General features: G+C 36.7%; 1 pseudogene; it reads right to left on the bottom strand.

The window, feature by feature from the left end:
• LOC143656859 (keratin, type I cytoskeletal 18 pseudogene) overlaps nucleotides 1-17579 on the bottom strand; it is a 79714-nt pseudogene extending 62135 nt beyond the window's left edge.
• Nucleotides 17580-18055: the final 476 nt, after the last annotated feature.

Here is an 18055-nt window from a genome sequence, read left to right as displayed (position 1 = left end):
ATGGTGTAGTCCATTAATTGATTTTCTTATGTGAACCACCCTTACATACCAGGGATAAATCCCACTTGATCATAGTATATAATTCCTTTAATGTGCTCTTGGATTTGATTTGCTGGTATTTTGTTGAGGATTTTCACATCTAATTTTGTAAGACATTTTGTTCTGTTGTTAATCTTGTGGCATCTCTATCTAGCATTGGCATAAGGGTAATGTTGGTCTCATAGAGTGAATTAGGAATTTTTTGCAATAGTTTGATTCCAACTATTGATTGATGTTGTCTTCTTTGGAATGTTTGATAAAATTCACCAGTGATGCCATCTGGTCCTGGATTCTTCTTTGTTAGGAGTTATTTAATTACTGATTCGATCTCTTTACTTGTTATTGGTTTGTTGAGATCTTCTACTTCTTCTTGAGTCAGTGAAGGTTGTTTGTTGATTTCTAAGAATTTATCCATTTCATGTAGGTTATCTAATTTGTTGGTGTAAAGTTGTCCATAGCATCCTCTTAGTCTTCCTTATCTCAGTGTGGTTCGTAGTAAAGTCCCCCTTTTCATTTCTGACTTTAGTTAAGTTCTCTCTTTTATTTTCTTCAGCAGTCTAGCTAAAGTTTTGTAAATTTTATTGATCTTTTCAAACAAGTAACTTCTGGTTTTGTTGATTCTCTTTATTCTTTTTTTTTTTTTTCTGTTCTGGGTTTTACTTATCTCTGTTGTAGTCTGTCATTTCCTTCATTCTTTTAGCTTTTGTTTTAGTTTGCTTTTATTTTTCTATTTATTTGTGTTTTGAGGTTAGTTCTCTGGATTGATAGCTTTTTTTTTAATATAAGCAGTTAGAGCTATAAATTTCCCTATCAGTGCTGCCTTTGTTGCATACTGTGTATTTTGTTAACATTTCCATTTTCATTTGCCTCAAGGTATTTCCTGGTGATTTCCTCTTTACTTCATTGGTTGTTTAAGAATAGGTTAATTTCTATATATTTGTTAATTTTCCATTTCTTTTTCTGTTATTGATTTCTAGCTCCATTCCATTGTGGTTTGAGAAGATATATTGTGTGATTTTAATATTTTTAAATATATTGTTGACCTAAGATATTATCTATCCTAAGATATTGAATATCCATGTACACTCAAGGAGAATGTGTATTTTGGTTGTTGTTGGGCGAAGTGTTACATATATGTCTTTTAGATCTTGTTGGTTTAAAGTATGATTCAAGTCTTGTGTTTCCTACTGTTCTTTGGTCTAAATGCTCTATCCATAATTGAAAGTGGTGTATTAAAGTCTCCTACTTTAATTGGAAAGCCAATTTCCCCCTTGAAATCTGTCAGTACTTGCTTCATATATTTCATATATATATATGTATATATATATATATATTTACAAAATTGTTATGTTTTCTTCTTGATTTGACCTTTTTTATTAGTATATAATAACCGACCATCAAAACTGTTTTTGATTTAGTCTATTTTATCTGATATTAGTATATTTGATATTAGCTTTCTTTTGGCTACTACTTGCATGGGATATTTTTTCCATCATTTCACTTTCAACCTACTTGTGTCTTTGAATTTAAGGTAAGTTTCTTATAGACAGCCTATAGTTCGGCCATGCTTTTTTATCCATTCCACTAATCTCTGACTTTTGACTGGAGAATTTAATCCATTTTCATTTAAAGTTACTACTGATAATGCAGGACTTTCTTCTGTCATTTTGCTGTTTGGTCTTTGTAAGTCTTGTACTATTTTTGCCCCTCAATTCTTTTGTTAATGCCTACTTTTATATACATTTTTGTCTGTGTGTTGTACCATACCGAGTGCCTTCTCATTTCTATCTGGATATAGTTTTCATTTATTTTCCTATATTTAACATGGAGTTAAAACTTAACGTCATAAATACATAACAATCATATTTGGTTTGATACCAACTGGACTTCAAAAGCATACACATACATTTTCTCCATACCCTTCCATCCCCCACCTTTTTTTGTACTTGTTACCATTTACATCTTTGTACATCATATGTTCAAAACCATAGATTTATGTTTACTCTTACGAATTTGTATTTAAGGAAGCAAGAAGTAGAGTTATATACAAAAAAATAGAAAAAAGAAAAAAGCAATACAATAGTAAGGACATAATAATTACCCAAAAAGTTACCTTTACCTGAGGTTTTTATTTCTTTATGTCACTTTGAACCACTGTCTATTGTCCTTTTCTTTCAGTCTGAAGAACTCCTTCTCACTGAATGGCAGATCTAGTGGTGATGAAATCCTTCAGCTTTTGTTTTTTGTGGGAATGTCTTAATATCTTTCTCTCATTTTTTTATAATTTTATATCTCACTAGATATAAAATTCTTTGTTGGCAGTGCTTTCCTTTCAGAACTTCATTTTCATGCACAGCCTTCTTACCTTCATGGTTTCTGATGAGAAATTGGCACTCAATCTAAATGGGACTTCCCTTTACATAACACATTGCTTTTCTCTTGCAGCTTCCAGAACTTGGTCCTTGTTCTTTGGATTTGACAGTTTGATCAGAGTATGATGGGGTATGGTTTTCTTCAGGTTTACTCTGCTTGGTGTTCTCTGGGCTTCTCAGATGTGCATATTCACATCTTTGCTAAATTTGGGGTAGGTCTCTGTCATTACTTCTTTGAATATTCCTTCTATCCCTTTCTCTCTTTCTTCTCTTTTTGAGACTCCCATAATGTGGATATTGGAATGCCTCTGTTGTCCCAGAGGTCTCCTAGGCTATTTTTTATTTTTCTAATTCTTTCTTCTTTCTGCTCCTCATCCTGACTCGTTTCCAGTGTCTTATCTTTGAGTTCATTGATTCTTTCTTCTGCCATCTCCAATCTGCTGTTGAATCCTCCTAGACATTTTTTTTTTAATTTCAGTTACTGTGGTCTTCAACTCCAGCAGTTCTGTTTGGTTTCTTTTTAAGATTTCTATCTCTTCACTAATATCCTCATATTGTTCATTCATTGTTTTCTTGATATCCTTTAGTTCTTTCTCTGTATTTTCCTTGATCTCACTGAGCATTTTTAAGACCTCTTTTTCAAAGTCTTTGTTCAGTATCTCCACAGTCTGGTCTTCTTCACTGGTTGTTGTGTTTTTTTTTTTTTTTTTTTTATCCTCTTCTTTTGGATGGGTCATCACTTCCTGTTTCTTTGTTTTGTACACTGAACATTTGTTGACACTGTACATCTTAATATTTAAAAATGTTAATTTTGTGATTTATTCACTGAGGTGTTTGTTTCTTGATTTTGTAACCAGTTAGTGATATGAGTGATATTTTCTTGGGTGTCAGCCCTCTATCAGGAAGGTCTGCCTAGGGTGAATGCAAAGTGCAGAGGTTCTCCACATCTTTTCTGGGTACATGCCTTGCCCTTGGCTTGTACTTTTTAGTTGTTTTGGAGTTCTCCTGTTTACAGGAGTTTGAATCCTCCTCTGTTTTCCAGGAGACAGAATGTCTCCCACTTTTGGGTATTTAAAGCAGGTAAACCACTGCTCCAGGCCATCTGTTCAATAGCTTATTACACTGCTTTCCTTGAGGGCTCTAGTTGTTTTTCCGTGGAGGACAAATTTGGGGGATGGTGGGAGGGACACCAGAGAGAAGTTCCCCAAGTCAGTCTTTCCCAACCAGTACAAGGCCAGAGACCCATGATGTGAGACTGGCTCCAAACTTCCCTGGGGAGGGAATCAGGAAGGGCACAAGGATCTTCTATATCTCCCAACACTGAGCTTTTTTGATCTTCCCAGCAAATGTAGCCCTTGAATTTAACCCTGCAATTCTGAGGAAGTGTACCACCTTTAATTCTCTTCATCTGCCTTTCTTTTATTCAGGAGGGTTAGAACAATGGCCACCCTCAGGGGTGGGCTCCCATTTTCTGAAGCTGCTAATCAAAAGCTGTGATTACCAATACACTGTGCCCACCTCGATCTTCGGTAAATGGATTTTTGTGTCCATTTCTATCACCAGTGAGCTAGTCAGGGGCTGTGTTTGTGGCAGCCTGCTGCAAGCAGAGAGAGAGGAATTCACTGGCCTACTGCACTATTCAGCCTCTACTTTCTGATCTTCCCTGGATGCTGTGCAGGGTTTACTGAATTCCAGAGTTTTGAAATGTTATTTCAGACAGTTCCTGCTTAATAGTTGTTCTGCTGGAGATACTTAATCCTGGAGCTTCCTACTCTGCCTTCTCCACAAAGTCCTCCTGACATTAGGTACATTCTGTTTTATGATTACTGCTATAAAACTTGCCACTTAAGAAACAAATTTTAATTAAGGATTATCCCTTTTGTATTTCATTGTAAGGCACCCTTAGATATCATATGTGTGCCCACTGAAGGCACATAGTAGGTGCTCAATAAATAATTTTTGAATGAGAGACTATATAGAGAGGAGCCCTACAGCATGGATGATGACAGGAGTTGATTTATAAAAAGGCTCCAACTCACTAGCCTACCTTGCCTAATGATGGGGAAAAATAGTTAATATCCTTGATAATGGAAGGGTATTAGTTAAGGTAACATTAACTGCCATAGCAGACAAACCTCCACATCTCAACGGCATAACCCATTACTGGATTTCATTCTTACTTAATATCTAGACTGCATGTTCCTGATTGGTATAAGCGCCTTCAAGTACTGATTTGAGGATTCAGGCTCCTCTAGTTTGTGAATCCTCCAAATTCAGCATGTGGTTTCCACAGTTGCTGGAGGCAGGCAGACTGCATGGAGCATTGGGCATTGAGGTTTTTATAGGGTAGCTGGGAAAGGGGCCCTCATCTCCTTCGTTCACATTCCATTGGCTTGAACTCAGTTCTTTGGCCACACCTAACTTAACGTCCCTTGCAGAAGGTGAACTAGCCCAGAAAGGAGAGAGATCAATTTTGATGAGCAGAGGAGAATTGCTTTAATGTGGGTTAGAACTAACAACTGGGTTAATAAGCAAGTCCTAACCCTTCTACCTGCTGAAGCAAAATAAACTATGCTGAACAGTTCAAATAATCCTTGATATGTATGGGAACATTAAACCTTTTCCTCACATGGCATGAAATTGGAAATGGCCATAGCATCCCAGGTTCAAAGCAGGAGGAGGTACTAGAGGATGAGAGCTCTGTTTGGGATGGATGGCGTTGTTTTTGTTTGGAGAATTGCCTTGGACCTAAATATATAGCACTATTGAATACATTAGAGTTCACACTCTCAGTACTGATCAATAGTGTCTGAATTAACTGTTAATATATTCCTAGAGGCTAAATCAGCTGCATTCCAAAGGTTAACCTTTCCTTTATCATATTCATCTCTATCTCTATCATCTCTACTCTATCATCATCTATCAATATAATTTACATGATATGCAAACGGGATTCATGGTTCATGTCATAAAATCTATGTGATTTATTGATACATTCTCATATGCTCTCTAAAAAAGTAAATCAGAGGGTGTTTTGTGATTTTGTGTTCCTTGTACATATGGCCTGTTCTCAAGCAGAATGCAAGATGTACAGAGAAAGCAAGCTTGTCTTGTGTCTTGTGTACTATGGGGTACTTTTTTAATTTTAATTTTCTTCAAAGTGGACTTATTTGAACTCCAATCCATAGGAAGTTTTAAAAAATATTTTTACAGACAAATATTCTCCCTTCTATTCTTTACTTCCCCAGTAACTTCTAATTTGCTTTCTATCCTGGTGAATTTGTTATTTTTAGTCATCTCTTATAAGTGATATCATACAATTTTTGTCCTTATGGTTTTGCTTGTTTCACTGAGCATAATATTTTCAAGGTTCTGCCATATTGCAGTGTGTCTCATAATTTCATTTTTATGGCTCAATGAGATTCTATGTGTTATGTTCCACATTTTGTTTATTCATTGATGGATATGTGGGTTGTTCCCAGTTTTGGACTAATGGCAGTTGAATAACACTGTTATCAACATTGTTGTACAAGTTTTGTTTGCAACCCAGTTTTTACTCTCTTCAGTTACATACCTAGAAGTGAGGTTGCTGGGTCAAATGATAATTCTTTTTTTTTTTTGACTTTTAAAAAAATGGTTTCTCTTTATATTTGTTAACTTTTTATATTGTGTAGTATAGCATATACACAAAGCAAAGAAATAAAAAGAGCAATAGTTTTCAAAGCACTCTTTGAAAACTACAAGTAGTTACAGGACAGATCCCAGAGTTTGTCATGTGCTACCATATGATCCTCTCATATTTTTCCTTCTAGCTGCTCCAAAATATAGGAGGCTAGAGGGCTTAGATACTTTTTTAACATCACAATTGGCTTTTTTTCCTTCTTTTTTTTGTGAAAAATAACATATATATACACACAAAAAAGCAATAAATTTCAAATCATAGCATCACAATTAGTTGTAGAACATATTTCAGAGTTTGACATGGGTTATAATTCCATAATTTTAGGTTTCTATAATTCTAGCTGCCCTAAGATACTGGAGACTAAAAGAGATATCAATTTAAGGATTTAGCGTTCATATTCATTTGTTAAATCCTATCTTCACTGTATAACTCCACCATCATCTTTGATCTTTCCATCCCTCTCTTGAGGGGTGTTTGGGCTATGACCATTCTGAATTTTTCATATTGGAAGGGGCTGTCACTAATATGGTGTAGGGAGATGGAACTATCTGATGTTCTGGAGAGGTTGGGCCCTCTGGGTTTCAGGACTTGTCCGGACCAGGGACCCATCTGGAGGTTGTAGGTTTCTGCAAAGTTACTCTAGTGCATGGAACACTTGTGTAATCTATATAAGATTGCCCTAGGTGGTCTTTAGGGTTGGCTGGAATGGTCCTGGTTGGGGTTTGGTAAGTTACGATAGGTAGAAAAGTCTAACTGAAGCTTTCATAAGAGTAGCCTGTCAAGTCTATTTGAACTCTCTCTGCTACTGATACTTTATTAGTTACACTTCTTTCCCCCCTTTTGGTCAGGATGGAATTGTTGATCCCACAGTACCAGGGCTGAATTCATTCCTGGAAGTCATGTCCCAAGTTGCCAGGAAGACTCTTTTTTTTTTTTTTATTTATTTTATTTTTTTTTTATTTTTATTTTTTTTATTAACGGAAAGAAAAAAAAAAAGAAATTAACACAACATTTAGAAATCATACCATTCTACATATGCACTCAGTAATTCTTAACATCATCACATAGATGCATGATCATTGTTTCTTAGTACATTTGCATCGGTTTAGAGGAACTAGCAACACAACAGAAAAAGATATAAAATGTTAATATAAAGAAAAGAAATAAGAGTAGTAGTAATAGTAAAAAACAACAACAACAAACAAACCAACAAGCAAACAAAAACAAAAAAAAACCCTATAGCTCAGATGCAGCTTCATTCAGTATTTTAACATGATTACTTTACAATTAGGTATTATTGTGCTGTCCATTTTTGAGTTTTTGTATCTAGTCCTGTTGCACAGTCTGTATCCCTTCAGCTTCAATTACCCATTGTCTTACCCTGTTTCTAACTCCTGCTGAACTCTGTTACCAATGACATATTTCAAGTTTATTCTCGAATGTCCGTTCACATCAGTGGGACCATACAGTATTTGTCCTTTAGTTTTTGGCTGGATTCACTCAGCATAATATTCTCTAGGTCCATCCATGTTATTACATGGTTCATAAGTTTATCTTGTCTTAAAGCTGCATAATATTCCATCGTATGTATATACCACAGTTTGTTTAGCCACTCTTCTGTTGATGGAGATTTTGGCTGTTTCCATCTCTTTGCAATTGTAAATAACGCTGCTATAAACATTGGTGTGCAAATGCCCGTTTGTGTCTTTGCCCTTAAGTCCTTTGAGTAGATACCTAGCAATGGTATTGCTGGGTCGTATGGCAATTCTATATTCAGCTTTTTGAGGAACCGCCAAACTGCCTTCCACAGTGGTTGCACCCTTTGACATTCCCACCAACAGTGGCTAAGTGTGCCTCTTTCTCCGCATCCTCTCCAGCACTTGTCATTTTCTGTTTTGTTGATAATGGCCATTCTGGTGGGTGTGAGATGATATCTCATTGTGGTTTTGATTTGCATTTCTCTAATGGCCAGGGACATTGAGCATCTCTTCATGTGCCTCTTGGCCATCCGTACTTCTTCTTCTGGTAGGTGTCTGTTTAAGTCTTTTTCCCATTTTGTAATTGGGTTGGCTGTCTTTTTGTTGTTGAGTTGAATAATCTCTTTATAAATTCTGGATACTAGACCTTTATCTGATATGTCGTTTCCAAATATTGTCTCCCATTGTGTAGGCTGTCTTTCTACTTTCTTGATGAAGTTCTCTGATGCACAAAAGTGTTTAATTTTGAGGAGCTCCCATTTATTTATTTCCTTCTTCAGTGTTCTTGCTTTAGGTTTAAGGCCCATAAAACCACCTCCAGCTGTAAGATCCATAAGATATCTCCCAACATTTTCCTCTATCTGTTTTATGGTCTTAGACCTAATGTTTAGATCTTTGATCCATTTTGAGTTAACTTTTGTATAGGGTGTGAGAGATGGGTCTTTTTTCATTCTTTTGCATATGGATATCCAGTTCTCTAGGCACCATTTATTGAAGAGACTGCTCTGTCCCAGGTGAGTTGGCTTGACTGCCTTATCAAAGATCAAATGTCCATAGATGAGAAGGTCTATATCTGAGCACTCTATTCGATTCCATTGGTCGATATATCTATCTTTATGCCAATACCATGCTGTTTTGACCACTGTGGCTTCATAATATGCCTTAAAGTCAGGCAGGGCGAGACCTCCAGCTTCGTTTTTTTTCCTCAAGATGTTTTTAGCAATTCGGGGCACCCTGCCCTTCCAGATAAATTTGCTTATTGGTTTTTCTATTTCTGAAAAATAAGTTGTTGGGATTTTGATTGGTATTGCATTGAATCTGTAAATCAATTTAGGTAGGATTGACATCTTAACTATATTTAGTCTTCCAATCCATGAACACGGTATGCCCTTCCATCTATTTAGGTCTTCTGTGATTTCTTTTAACAGTTTTTTGTAGTTTTCTTTATATAGGTTTTTTGTCTCTTTGGTTAAATTTATTCCTAGGTATTTTATTCTTTTAGTTGCGATTGTAAATGGGATTCGTTTCTTGATTTCCGCCTCAGCTTGTTCATTACTAGTGTATAGAAAAGCTACAGACTTTTGAATGTTGATCTTGTAGCCTGCTACTTTGCTGTACTCATTTATTAGCTCTAGTAATTTTGTTGTGGATTTTTCTGGGTTTTCTACATATAGTATCATATCGTCTGCAAACAGTGATAGTTTTACTTCTTCCTTTCCAATTTTGATGCCTTGTATTTCTTTTTCTTGCCTAATTGCTCTGGCTAGAACTTCCAACACAATGTTGAATAATAGTGGTGATAGTGGACATCCTTGTCTTGTTCCTGATCTTAGGGGGAAAGTTTTCAATTTTTCCCCATTGAGGATGATATTAGCTGTGGGTTTTTCATCTATTCCCTCTATCATTTAAAGGAAGTTCCCTTGTATTCCTATCTTTTGAAGTGTTTTCAGCAGGAAAGGATGTTGAATCTTGTCAAATGCCTTCTCTGCATCAATTGAGATGATCATGTGATTTTTCTGCTTTGATTTGTTGATATGGTGTATTACATTAATTGATTTTCTTATGTTGAACCATCCTTGCATACCTGGGATGAATCCTACTTGGTCATGATGTATAATTCTTTTAATGTGTTGTTGGATATGATTTGCTAGAATTTTATTGAGGATTTTTGCATCTGTATTCATTAGAGAGATTGGTCTGTAGTTTTCTTTTTTTGTAATATCTTTGCCTGGTTTTGGTATGAGGGTGATGTTGGCTTCATAGAATGAATTAGGTAGTTTTCCCTCCACTTCGATTATGTTGAAGAGTTTGAGGAGAGTAGGTACTAATTCTTTCTGGAATGTTTGATAGAATTCACATGTGAAGCCGTCTGGTCCTGGACTTTTCTTTTTAGGGAGCTTTTGAATAACTAATTCAATCTCTTTACTTGTGATTGGTTTGTTGAGGTCGTCTATTTCTTCTTGAGTTAAAGTTGGTTGTTCATGTCTTTCCAGGAACCTGTCCATTTCTTCTAAATTGTTGTATTTATTAGCATAAAGTTGTTCATAGTATCCTGTTATTACCTCCTTTATTTCTGTGAGGTCAGTAGTTATGTCTCCTCTTTCATTTCTAATCTTATTTATTTGCATCCTCTCTCTTCTTCTTTTTGTCAATCTTGCTAAGGGCCCATCAATCTTGTTGATTTTCTCATAGAACCAACTTCTGGTCTTATTGATTTTCTCTATTGTTTTCATGTTTTCAATTTCATTTATTTCTGCTCTAATCTTTGTTATTTCTTTCCTTTTGCTTGCTTTGGGATTAGTTTGCTGTTCTTTCTCCAGTTCTTCCAAGTGGACAGTTAATTCCTGCATTTTTGCCTTTTCTTCTTTTCTGATAAAGGCATTTAGGGCAATAAATTTCCCTCTTAGCACTGCCTTTGCTGCGTCCCATAAGTTTTGATATGTTGTGTCTTCATTTTCATTTGCCTCTAGGTATTTACTAATTTCTCTTGCAATTTCTTCTTTGACCCACTTGTTGTTTAAGAGTGTGTTGTTGAGCCTCCATGTATTTATGAATTTTCTGGCCCTCCGCCTATTATTGATTTCCAACTTCATTCCTTTATGATCCGAGAAAGTGTTGTGTATGATTTCAATATTTTTAAATTTGTTAAGACTTGCTTTGTGACCCAGCATATGGTCTATCTTTGAGAATGATCCATGAGCACTTGAAAAAAAGGTGTATCCTGCTGTTGTGGGATGTAATGTCCTATAAATGTCTGTTAAGTCAAGTTCATTTATAGTAATATTCAGGTTCTCTATTTCTTTATTGATCCTCCCAGGAAGACTCTTACCCTTGGATGTCATGTCCTACTTAGCGGAGAGGGCAATGATTTCACTTATAGAGTTGGGCTTAGAGAGAGTGAGATCACAACTGAGCAACAATAGAGGTCCTCCAGAAGTAACTCCTAAGCATGCCTATAGATAGCCTAAGCTTCTCCACTACCTACATAAGCTTCACAAGAGTAAGCATCAGGATCGAGGGCATGGCCTATTGATGTGGGTATCCCTAAAGTCTGACACAGTATCAGGGGATTCCCTGATGATAAGGTTTAATAGTTCCATATGCTTTTTCCAATCCTTCAAGGGACTTTGCCAATACCTTTTGATTATCTGCTTAATATACTCTAGAATGTATCCAGACATTACAATAATCTATACAGGATTAAAGGACTTTCTTATTCTGGGCTCCCTGTGTTTCAATTGTTCAATTGAGCTATACAGATAGGTTGAGTTAGATTATGCACTACAGAAAATTTCAGTTCCAGACCAAATAAACCTTTTTTCCTTTGGACTCAAAGAGTATGTGCAGTTCTAAAATATAGACACTGTCTTCCTTATCCCTGTGTTCTGAACTACTTTAACCCCAACCTGAGTGGCTTCGTTCTTATCTCTAAATATCAGGTTTTATATATATATAAAACACCCTCTTGAAATCCATAAATAATAATCACCACTCTGGGCAATGTATCTGCTCTAGAAATTTGCAACCTAGGTCCTTGTTTTCTTGTAAGCGTTTTCTAAAGGTGACCAGACCATTGTTGTTCTTTTGTTCTTGGCTTATTTTGCCTTCCTAATGTTCCACATGTTCATTCACATCCTTGCATGCCTCACGACTTTGTTTCTTTTTGTAGCAGCACAACCTTCATTCTTAAGTATATTCCATTGTTCAACAATCTGTTTCTCAGTCAGTGCATCCTTCAGCCACCTGCTTTCATCAGGCATCATGCATAGTGCCCAAAGTCCACAGTCCATCAATATTCTCAATTTTAGATAATTTCATTGTTCCTAAGAGAAAGAAAACTAATAAACACGCCCTTACCAAATAAGAAATCAAAATCTCCTCTTAACTCCTGTCCCTACCCCCACTATTTAACTCTGCTGTTGCTGTGGTGGTGCTGATAGTGTTTTCCTTTTGATAATAGCCCATAGCATGTGATAATAGTACTTCCCCCTGTACTTTTTGTACATGAATCATATCTTACTTAAACACTCTTTGTACATGAATCATATCTTTAAGGAATTTTAGCAAGAACTAATTCATATTTCTAGTATTAATCAATGGGACACATTGGTCTACACAACCCCTTTCAATCTTGTTCATCTTCAATAAGGTAATATTACTTATAGACCCACTAGAGAACCATCTTCACTTCTATTTATTCCCTTATATTGGAGTACAACCTCATTAACTAACCATTCACCCATCTCTAGCTTCAATGTATCTCTAAATCCCCTATATTTTGTATTATAAACCTCTGATTATGCCTTTATACTGGTCATAAAAGTGGGATCATACAGTATCTATCCTTTTGTTTCTGGCTTATTTCACTCAGCATTATGTCCTAAGGCTCACCCATCTTGTCATGTGCTTCAGGATGTCATTTCATCTTACTGTTGCGTAATATTCCATCATATGTATATACCACATTTTGTTGATCCACTTGTCTGTTGATGGACATTTGGTTTGTTTCCATCTTTTGGTGACTGTGAATAATGCTGCTATGGGAATTGGTGCACAAATGTCTGTTTGTGTCATTGCTTTCAGCTCTTCTGGGTATAAACCATGAATACTATTGCTGGGTCATAGGGCAACTCCACATTTAGTTTCCTAAGGAACCGCTGAACAGTCTTCCATAGTGGCTACACCATTATACATTCCCACCAGCAGTGCATAAGTGTCCCAGTTTCTCCACATCCTTTCCAACATTTATAGTTTCCTGTTTGTTTAATAGCAGTCATTCTTATAGGTGTGAGGTGGTATCTTATTGTAGTCTTATTCTACATTTCCCTTATAGCCAGTGAAAATGAACATCTCTTCATGTGCTTTTGAGCCATCTGTATTTGCTCTTCAGAAAAATGCCTATTCATATTTTTAGCCCATATTATAATTGGGTTGTTTGATTTCTTTTGTTGTTGAGTTGTATGATTTCTTTGTACATATAGGAAACAAAACCTTGTTTGATATGTGATTTCTAAATATTTTCTCCCTTTGAGTTGGCTGCCTCTTCACGTTTTTGACTAAGTCTTTTGAGGTGCAGAAGCATTTGATTTTTAGGAGTTCTCATTTATCTATTTTTTCTTTTGTTGCTTGTGCTTTAGGTATAAAGTTTAGGAAGTTACCTCCTTTTACTAGATCTTGAAGATGTTTCCCTACATTTTCTTCTAGAAACTTTATGATGCTAGTTCTTATATTTAGGTATTTGATCCACTTTGAGTGCATTTTTGTGCAGGGTGTAAGATAGGGATCCTCTTTCATTCTCTTGGCTATTGATATCCAGTTCTTCCATGCCCAATAATTGAAAAGACTTTTTTGTCTCAGTTCAGAGGATTTGGTGCCCTTGTCAAAAATCAGTTGACCATAGATTTGGGGTCTATTTCTGCACTCTTGATTTGATTCCATTGGTCAATGCTTCTATCTTTGTGCCAATACCATGCTGTTTTGACCACTATGGCTTTATAATAGGTTTTAAAGTCAGGAGTGCTACTCTTCCCACTTTGTTCTTCTTTTTTAGGATGCTTTTAGCTATTCAGGGTCTCTTTTCCTTCCAGAAGAATTTGATATTTAACTTTTCCAAGTCTTCAAAGTAGGTTGTTGGAATTTTGATTGGTACTGTGTTGAATCTGTACATTAATTTGAGTAGACTTGACATCTTAACTATATTTAGGCTTCCTATACATGAGCAGGGAATGTCTTTCCACCTATTTAGATCTCCTTTGATTTTTTGTGGCAATATTATGTAGTTTTCTATGTACAAGTCCTTTATGTCCCTAGTTAAGTTCATTCCTAAGTACTTGATTCTTTTAGTTGCTATTTTGAATGGAACTGTTTCCTTAACTGACTCCTCAGCTGTGTCATTGCTTGTGTATAGAAATGCAACTGATTTTGCACATTAATTTTGTATCCCATCACCTTGTTGAATTTGTTTATTAGCTCAAGTAACTTTACTATAGATTCCTTAGGATTTCCAAGTATAGTATCATGTCATTGGCAAATAATGAGAATTTTACTTCTTCCTTTCCAATTTGGATGCCTTTTGTTTCTTTGTCCTGCCTGATTGCTCTAGCTAGAACTTCGAGCACAATGTTGAATAACAGTGGTGACACTGGGCATCTTGTTTCGTTCCTAATCTTAGGAGGAAAGCTTTCAGTCTCTCTACATTGAGTACATGTTGGCTATAGGTTTTTCATATATTCCCTTTATCATATTGAAGTGGTTACCTTTGATTCCTGTCTTTTGGAGTATTTTTATCAGAAAAGAATGTTGAATTTTGTCAAAAGCTTTTTCAGCATCAATTGAGATGACCATTGATTTTTCCCTTTTGATTTGTTAATGTGCTGTATTACATTAATTGATTATCTTGTATTGAATCATCCTTGCATTCCTTGTATAAACGCCATTTGGTCGTGCTGTATACTTCTTTTAATGTGTTGTTGGATTTGATTTGCTAACATTTTGTTGAGAATTTTTGCATCTATGTTCATAAAGAGATTGGCCTGCAGTTTCCTTTCTTATAGCATCTTTACCTGGTTTTTGTATTAAAATGATATTAGTTTCATAAAATGAGTTAGTTAGAGTTCCTTCTTCCTCAGGACTTGTGTTGGTTCTTTCTGGAATGTGCGATAAAATTCCCCTGTGAAGCCATCTGGCCCTGGGCTTTTCTTTGTAGGAAGATTTTTGATGACTGATTGAATCGCTTTACTTGTGATTGATTTGTTGAGATCTTCTATTTCTTCGTGAGTCAGTGTAGCTTGTTTGTGTGTCTCCGGGAATTTGTGCATTTCATCTAAGTTGCCTAGTTATTGGCAAATAGTTGTTCATAGTATCCTCTTATGATTTCTTTTATTTCTTCAGGGTCTGTGGTTATGCAACCCTTCTCATTTCTGATTTTGTTTATTTGTATCCTCTCTCTTTTTTTCTTTGTCAGCCTTGATAGTGGCCCATCAATTTTATTGCTTTTCTCAAAGAACCAAATTTGGTTATATTGATTCTTTCTATTGTTCCTCTGTTCTCCCATTCATTTAACTCTGCTTTGATCTTCGTTATCTCTCTTCTTCCATTTGCTCTGGGGTTAGTTTGCTGTTTTTCCTCAAGTTCCTCCAGGTGTGCTGTTTAGTCCTTGAGGTTTGCTCTTTCTTGTTGTTTAGTATAGGCATTTGGGGCAATAAATTTCCCTCTCAGAACAGCCTTTGCCACATCCCATAAGTTCTGATAATTGTATTCTCATTTTCATTTGTGTCCAGATAGCTACTGATTTCTCTAATAATTTCATCTTTGAGCCACTGGTTGTTTAAGAGTGTGTTATTTGATCTCCATATATTTGTGAATGTTCTCATTTTAAGTCTATTTTGTCCGATATTAATGTAGCTACTCCTGCTTTCTTTTGGTTACAACTTGTGTGGAAAATATTTTTCCATCCTTTCACTTTCAATCTATTTGTATCCTTGTGTCTAAGATGAGTCTTTTGTAAATAGCATATAGCTGGATTATGTTTCTTAATCCATTCTCTCAATCTGTATCTTTTAATTGGTACATTCAATGCTATTACTGAAAGGCATTTATTGAATTCACCACCTTATCTTTTTTGTTTGTCAGAGCTATATATTCTTTTCCCTTTTTCTCTTTTTATCCTTTAAATTACCCTTACTGGTACTCTTCAATTTTGTGCCCTCCTCCAAACCTCCCTCTCCTGTCTTTTTTTTTTAGCCAGCAGAACTGCTTTTAGTATTTCTTGTAGGGCTGGTCTCTTGCTGACAAATTCTTTCAAGACTTGTTTGTGAAAACTTTAATCTCTCCCTGAATTTTGAAGGAAAATTTGGCTGGGTACAGAATTCTTGGTTGAAAGTCTTTCTCTTTCAGGATCTTAAATATATCATACCACTGTTTTCTTGCCTTCATGGTGCTAGTTGAGTAGTCTGAACTCAGTCTTATATGGTTTTCTTTGCATGTACATGTAGTAGATTGTTTTTCTCTTGCCACTTTCAGAATATTCTGCTTCTCTTCAACATTTGACACACTAATTAGTATTTGTCTTGGAGAAGGCCAATTTGGAAATAGTCTGTTTGGAGTTCATTGGGCTTCTTTGACTTGTATATTTATGTCCTTTATAAGGTTTGGGAAGTTTTCCCCCATTGTATCCTTAAGTATTCTTCCTAGCCCTTTACTCCTCTCTTCTCCTTCTGGAACACCAATGTTCTTATATTTGCATGCTTTGTTTTGTCTATCATTTTCTTGAGATCTAATTAAAATGTTTCCGTCTTTTTTCCATTTGCTGTTTTGAGCCTTCAAATTCAGTTATCCTGTGCTCTATGTTGCTTATTCTTTCTTCTCTCTCTTTAAATCTGTGTTGTGTGCCTCTAGTATGTTTTTTATTTGGTCAACAGAGTCTTTAATCTCTGTAATATCCACTATTTTTCTATTTCTTCTTTCAAATTCTTCCTTATGCTCTTTTACTGTCTTCTTGATTTCCTTTATGTCATTTACCATCCCACTTATTTTATTAAGTAGATTTGTATGAACATCTTTGATTTATTGTTCCAAAGTCTGTGTCTCCTCTGGTGTTATAATTCGATCTTTAGGCAGGGCTGTATCTGTCTGCATTATGATATGCTTAGTGATCTTCTGTTGTTTTCATCGCATGTAAATATCTTTATTGATTTACTTTAGAAGTTGATTTCTTTTAGTTGTCTAAGGCCTTATATTTGTGGGATGGATGTGCAACAGGGAGCAGGGTATGGGGTGTGTGTATGTGTGTGCACAACTGTGGGGTTATTCATTTCAGGGCAGGTATATATACAGGTTGGGATGTTACACTGGTGCTTCTGAACATGGGTGCCCAGCAGCTAGGGAGGATGTGGCTATGCGGGTGCATCGGTCTGGGGGATGTAACCCTGGTGTGCGCTAGTCTAGAGCATGGGGCCCTTTGTGCATGTGCATAGAGCTGTGGCAGCAGGTCGGTGTTATGCCTTCATTTGTTGGGGGCAAATGTGGCTGGCTGTGCAGGTCAGCACTTTCTCAGAGCTGGGAAGCATACCTGAGGGGCGTGCACATGTGTGTGTTTAGGACTGCTGTAAAGTGTGGTTCCCAGAGCTGAATGACATGATTGGGGGCCGGTGTGTACGTGCAGGTCTAAGGGTGCTGTAAACTGATGCACAAAGCTCTGGGGAGGAGGGGATGAGGCTGTATGACACCATGGGCAGGGGCCAGGTGTTGCACTTGTAGCCTTTATGTGTTAGCAACAGTCTGCAGGGAACAGGGAGGGGGAGATAGTGCTCAGGAGGGGTGCAGGAGAGGTGGGTTGGGCCGCACTTGGGGTGGGGGTGTGGGGCCAAGGACGTACACTGGGAGCTGGTGGGGTGGGGGGACTTGGAGTGTGGTGAATGGAAGCAGGTAATGTGGTTCAGGTGCCTGGGGTGTGGAGTGAGACACCGGCCACGAGGATACACTGGTGAAGGTAGTGTGTTCAAGGAACATGGCCTAGCTTACTTCCTAGTCCCTGGCTCTCATCTGTGAACTCCCGTGGGCTCTGTGGTTCTGTGCCTCCGAGCCAGGCTCTAGCTTTCTGCTTCTCAGTTCCCCAGCTGCTGCAACCAGGACCATCCTATGTGGCTTAGAAGACTTTCCCAGGTCAGCTGCACTCTTAAATTACCATCTCAGTTACCCTCCTGTCCCTTCTCTAGTTTTCCTGAGCAGGGCTGAACTTGACCTACTCTATTTGGTCATCTTCAAATTGTAATTCTATAATTTTTTTGAGGAACTGCCATATTGCTTTCTCAGTTCCAGTTTCTCCACATCCTCTCAACACTTGTTCATTTCTGATTTTTAAATAAAAGACATCTTTGTGGGTGTAAAGTGGTATCTCATTGTGGTTTTCAGTAGTATTTCCCTAATGGCTGGCAATGTTGAGCATCTTTTCATATGTATACTGGCTATGTATATATCTTCCTTGA

This window comes from Tamandua tetradactyla, chromosome 15 (genome assembly GCF_023851605.1).
Source record: "Tamandua tetradactyla isolate mTamTet1 chromosome 15, mTamTet1.pri, whole genome shotgun sequence".
Taxonomy (NCBI): domain Eukaryota; kingdom Metazoa; phylum Chordata; class Mammalia; order Pilosa; family Myrmecophagidae; genus Tamandua; species Tamandua tetradactyla.
Note: the sequence above shows the minus strand (reverse complement) of the source record. Positions and strands in the feature narration are given on the sequence as shown.